This window comes from Lithobates pipiens, unplaced genomic scaffold (genome assembly GCF_037356315.1).
Source record: "Lithobates pipiens isolate NorthernLeopardFrog02 unplaced genomic scaffold, aLitPip1_a1.2 Scaffold_23, whole genome shotgun sequence".
Lineage (NCBI taxonomy): Eukaryota > Metazoa > Chordata > Amphibia > Anura > Ranidae > Lithobates > Lithobates pipiens.
The window spans coordinates 198,260,407-198,266,406 of NW_027507785.1; positions in this window are offsets into that span (position 1 = coordinate 198,260,407).

Consider the following 6,000-nt stretch of genomic DNA (forward strand, 5'->3'; position numbering starts at 1 on the left):
TCTTTGGGGTCCTTAGTCCTATTGTGGTGGCTCAGGTCCTATCCTGCCTATAGTCAGCGGTGGCGTCTCCTTTAAAGTGTCCAGGGTAAGGGGCCTCGCCAGTGTACCATAGGTTAGAGAGAGGAAGGATGCCTCATAGTATAGTATTATTCAATTTTTTATTAAAGAAAGGTTTAACAACAGGCAGGTACTCACATTGACAAATAAGAGTACGGCAGTGTAAAAACGAGCAGCGAGCTCGATCGGCATCACTTTCGGTGTCACAGTCCCGATACGTGTTCATCACGATCACGTGACTTCATCAGGGGATGACTAGTGCCCATGGAAGTGTCTTTTTATGTGTGTGTAATTGGAATGGTTTGGTGTCCATTTTCTTGAAGCCAACAGCCGCCGTTGGCCATATTGCAATCGACATGGTCGCCGGAAGTGAATCGACGGCCATCTTAACGGTGGGAAAAAAATGTAAACATCCGGTTTGTATCACACGTCCAGTCCGTGGAAGTACCACAGGAAGGGAACATAGCCAGGGAACGGCGTCAGACACAGTGCTTCACCATCCATATGTATGCTTAATGCAAAACGGCAGCCAGAATTAAAAGTAGGATTTTTGTACTCACCGTAAAATCCTTTTCTCTGTAATTCACCGACCGACACAGCTCCTCTCTGTAACTAAATGGGTTGTCAGCCCTATCACTGGAGATTACTAGGCAAGTTGTAATACAACCCTTCAGAACTTTTAGTTCCGCCCAGGGGGCGGTCCCTAGGCTACAACCCCACAGCCTGCTCTAGCAGAACTCAGTACGTCAACAAACAGTATAACGTAAAGAGAAAAAGGAGGGGCGGGTGCTGTGTCGGTCGGTGAATTACAGAGAAAAGGATTTTACAGTGAGTACAAAAATCCTATTTTCTCTTATATTCACCGACTGACACAGTTCCTCTCTGTAATTAAATGGGACGTCCCCAAGCAGTACCAAATGAGGGGTGGGAAAAAACGGCATAAGAACTTCATCCACCATGGCAAGGGGAAACTAGTGAAACTAAACCCACAAAAAGACAGCAGTGTAAGGAAAAACACATCGCCAAAACCGGGCATTCTCAACAGGAGAGATCCCCAACACGCAACCTTTTTACGGAAGTAATGCAACAATGCATTAACAAACAGTACTGCGTTTTTATTGAAAAACCAGGAAAAAATCTGAATTGCAACTACACGGCCGCCTGCAAAACTTTGCTTCAAAAACAGGCATCAGCCGATGCACTGACGTCTACCTTGTAGAACTTGGTAAACGTATAGACAGACAACAAAGTCGCCGCCTTACACACCTGAGCGACCGACGCCTGGTGTCGGAAGGCCCAAGATGTTCCGATTGCCCTTGTAGAGTGGGCCGTGACCGGAAAGGGGGGTACCTGCCCCCTCAAGGCATAGGATTGTACTACAATCTGTCTGATCCACCTGGAAATGGTGGCCGACAAGACCGCCATACCCTTCTTTGGACCAGCCACCGAAACAAACAGTGAGTCTGACTTCCGAAAGGGAGACGTGGCAGACAAATACACCTTCAAAGCCCTAACCACGTTTAGAGCGCGAAGGGCCACCTCTTTGGGGTGCTTTCGCTTAGGACACAACGATGGTAATACAATGTCCTCATTGATATAAAAAGCAGAGACCACCTTCGGTAGAAATGACGGTTGCGGATGGGAACACCATCTTATCCCTGTGGATGACCAGATAAGGCGACTTGCAAGACAAGGCTGCCAATTCCGAAACCCTCCTGGCTGATGTGATGGCCACTAGAAAGACCACTTTCTGGGAAAGAGTCAACAGGGGAATCTCCCTGATATTTTCAAATGGCGGTTTTTGTAGCGCCGACAACACCAGGTAAAAATCCCATGGGGGTAACGGTGGGCGCACCGGAGGGACAACATGTCGAACCCTCTGAATGAAGGTATCCACTAAGGAGTGTGATGCCAGGGGTCATTGGAAAAAGACAGCCAAGGCTGAGATTTGCCCCTTGTTGGTGCTCAATGCCAATCTCTGGTCAACTCCTAGCTGAAAAGGAACGAGGATGCCACCCTTTCTCCTCACACATGGAGATGTAGGCCTTCCAGGTACAGTATATCTTCAGAGAAGAAAATTTCCGTGCCCTCAACATAATTGGAATCACAGAGTCCGACAGACCCTGGTTCCTCAACACTTGGCTCTCAATAGCCATGCCGTTAAAGCCGGCGATGGTAAAGCAGGATGAAAGATTGGACCTTGAGATAAGAGGTCCTCTCGCAACGACAGTCACCAAAAAGCGTCTGCCACCAGACGCACCAGGTTCGCGTACCAGGGCCGCTGGGGCAACCAGGATTTCTGGAATCCCCTCGGCTTCCACTCTGCGAAGCAGACGTGGCAACAGCTTCAGTGGAGGAAAGGCGTAGATCAGCTGGTACTGATCCCACGTAGCCACCAGTGCATCTGACGCGTCTGCCCATGGATCTCTTGTTCTGGACACGAATCTTGGCACATTCCGATTGAGACGGGAGGCCAATAGATCCACATCTGGTGTGCCCCACTTCAGGCACAACAGCCTGAATATCTCTGGATGCAATGCCCATTCTCCTGGGTCCAGCATCTGTTGGCTCAGATAGTCCGCCTGCCAATTTTCCACCCCCAGGATGTAAATGGCCGACAGGGCCGGTACGTGTCGCTCTGCCCACCAAAGTATGTGAGCGACCTCCCGAGCAGCGGCTGAGCTTCTTGTTGCCCCTTGGTGATTTATGTACACCACAGCCGTGGCGTTGTCCGACTGTATCCTGATCGGACACCCTTGAAGACACATTGACCATGTGTGTGCACAGCCTGATCACTCTCAATTCAAGGAGATTGATCGGCAACTCGGATTCTGTCGTCGACCAGAGGCCCTGAGCCGACTGAATCCCCATCACTCCACCCCAGCCAGATAGACTGGCGTCTGTAGTGATCACCGTCCATTTCAGCGGAAGGAATGATTTTCAGGACTGAATCACGGGGGACCTCAACCACCAGATCAGAGAGTCCCTGACTGGCTGGCTCACCTGGATCTGTCGATCCAGGGACAACTGAGATTTGTCCCATTTCAACAAGATCTCCTTCTGCAGTACTCTGGTGTGGAACTGGGCGAAGGGTACTGCCTCGAAGGAGGCTACCATGAGTCCCAGTACTCGTATGCAAAACCAGATCAACGACCACTTGCGGTGCATCACATGCAGTTTTACAGCGGACCTGAGAGTCTGCAATTTGTCTCAAGGGAGAAAAACTCTAGCTTCCCTGGAGTCCAACAGTAAACCTAGGTACTCCAGACGCTGGGTCGGCACAATCACCGACTTTTTTAGGTTCAACAGCCACCCAAATTCTTGCAGGGTCTGCATGGTGATCGCCGCATCCTCCTCTAATTCTGAGGCAGAAGATGCTCTCAGGAGGAGATCGTCCAGGTAGCCCACAACCGCGATCCTACGTTGTCTCAGCAATGTTAACACTGGAGCCAGTACCTTGGTAAAGACTCTGGGGGCTGATGCCAGACCAAAGGGAAGAGCCACAAATTGGTAATGGGCTTCCCTGACTGCAAAATGCAGAAACGTTTGATGCCGAAGGCATATGGGTATGTGCAGGTACGCATCCTGGATGTCCAAGGATGCCAAGGAGTCCCCTTGATTGAGTGCAGTGACTACTGAGTGAAATGATTCCATTCTGAACCTCTGCACTTTTACAAAGTGATTGAAGGCTTTTAAGTCCAAGATCGGACGTACCCCTTCCTTCTTGGGAACCACTAAACAGATTTGAGTAGAATCCCTGGAAGCATTCTGATTCCGCAACTGGTACAATCACCCCTCAATACAGCAAGTCCCTTACCGCCCCCAACAGGGCCTCCCGGCAAACCGGGGACACGGGTATGCTGGAGGGGAAGAATCTGCTTGGCAGCCAAGAGAGAAACTCTATCTTGTAGCCTGTGGAAATCAGATCGCAGACCCATTGGTCGGATAAACGGGAGTACCACCAGGCTGCAAACTCCCAAAGGCGACCCCCCCACCCGAGACATGGGTGGGGGCAAACCTTCATGCGGTAGCACTTTTGTTCGCAGGCTTGTTAGGCTTGCGGTTCCAGGGACACTTTTGACCATCCATGGGAGTCATGTCGGGCTGGGGACGTTTTGTCGAAGCACCGGACGGACGAAAAAGCTGCTTGTGAGCGGAAAAAGAGGGCCCTTGCCTGCGGCGTGGCTCCTTAGCCTTCCTGGCCTGTGGGATTAGAGTACTGTTACCACCAGTGGCATTTTTAATAATGTCATCTAAGGAGGCTCCAAAGAGCCGGTCGCCAAGGAAGGGAAGATCCGTCAGGGCTTTCTTGGATGCCTGGTCAGCAGACCAGCATTTCAACCAAATCAGGTGCCTCAGCACCACAGCTGACACTGAAGCCCTGGGTAACAGAGGGAGGGTATCCAGGGGCGTGTAACAAATGTACTTAAGGCCTTGCACTAGTTGTTCTGCTAGTTCCACGCAGACAGGGGAGGCCTGTTGCTCTCCCAATTCGCGGTGCAAAAGTTTTGCCCACTCAGTCAGTGTCTGCGACATCAGTGTGGATGCCAGTACAGGTCACACGGCTGACCCCACAACCGTAAACAAGGAACGAGCCACCGCCTCGGCCTTCCTGTCCGTGGGATCCTTGAATGCAGGAGTCCCCTCAACCAGGATCGTGGTTACTTTATTTAACCTGGATCCTGGGGGGTCCACGACTGGAGGAGCTGACCATTTCTTGAGAAGGCTATCTTCAAAGGGGTAACGCAGCGCCATTTATTTGGGGACCGCAAATTCCGTTGCGGGCGACCCCATTCCTTGTAAATGAACTTGTCAAAATAAGTCAGATACGGGAACACCACGTGCTGGCTTGCGGGACCCAAAAGGGGCCGGTACTTCAGCAGAGGGATCCGCTGGCTCCTGAATCTTCAGGGTATCACACACAGCTGTGATAAGTGCCCCAACTAGCGCTTTGTCGCGCACAGGCCCGGACGGGGACTCATATTCACTGTCCGAACGGTCCTGGTCAGCATCATCTGACAAGACAGAGCAGGGGTCACCGGCCTCAGCAGGACCTGAGTCTGCTTCAGAGGTCGGGGGGCAGGGGCCACTTTTTAGCACCTTTCTTCCCACGTACCGCCTCTATCTTGGCAACGAACGAATTGAGGACCAGCGTAAGGTTGTCCATAGGGACTACGCAGTCCGTGAGTCAGGGAGAGAAGTGAGGGGGGGCCCCCGAATCGACCTCCCAGGGAATGCCCAGCTGCTCCACCCTGAGAGGCAGGGAGAGCTGTACTTACCAGTCCTGAAGCTGGGAGACATTCCACGGTAGTCAGCTCCTGATCAGTACAGGGAAGACTACTGGCCTCGGCATACTGTGACGCAGACATCAGTAGCCCGGTCGTATGTACGCCCCGGAGCATAAAGCTCACGACCACCTCTGGAACCAAGGTATGTCATGGCCTGCCGAGCCATAGCTGCTACCTGCACACGCTCGATGGCCGGACTGGGGAGACTACAAGGATAAGTGAACCAGCCTGTCACCCAGCCGGCTGTTGATAGAAGATCACAGGATCATTCATCTTGCGCAAAAAGCCAAGCGTCTGCATCAAAAAAGACATGGACCTATGGGCCTGCAGGATTCCTAGGTCTTATCTCCTCACTAGGCAAGAAAAAACTGAGTTCTGCTAGAGCAGGCTGTGGGGTTGTAGCCTAGGGACCGCCCCCTGGGCGGAACTAAAAGTTCTAAAGTGTTGTATTACAACTTGCCTAGTAATCTCCAGTGATAGGGCTGACAACCCATTTTGTTACAGAGAGGAGCTGTGTCGGTCGGTGAATATAAGAGAAATAATAATGTCTAAGTTGAATAAAAATTATTGGTGGATTCAAGAATTACAAAAGATGGTTAAAATTGCCAAACAAGATTTAAGAGTAATCAGAATGAGTAAAAAGATTATAGGCTTA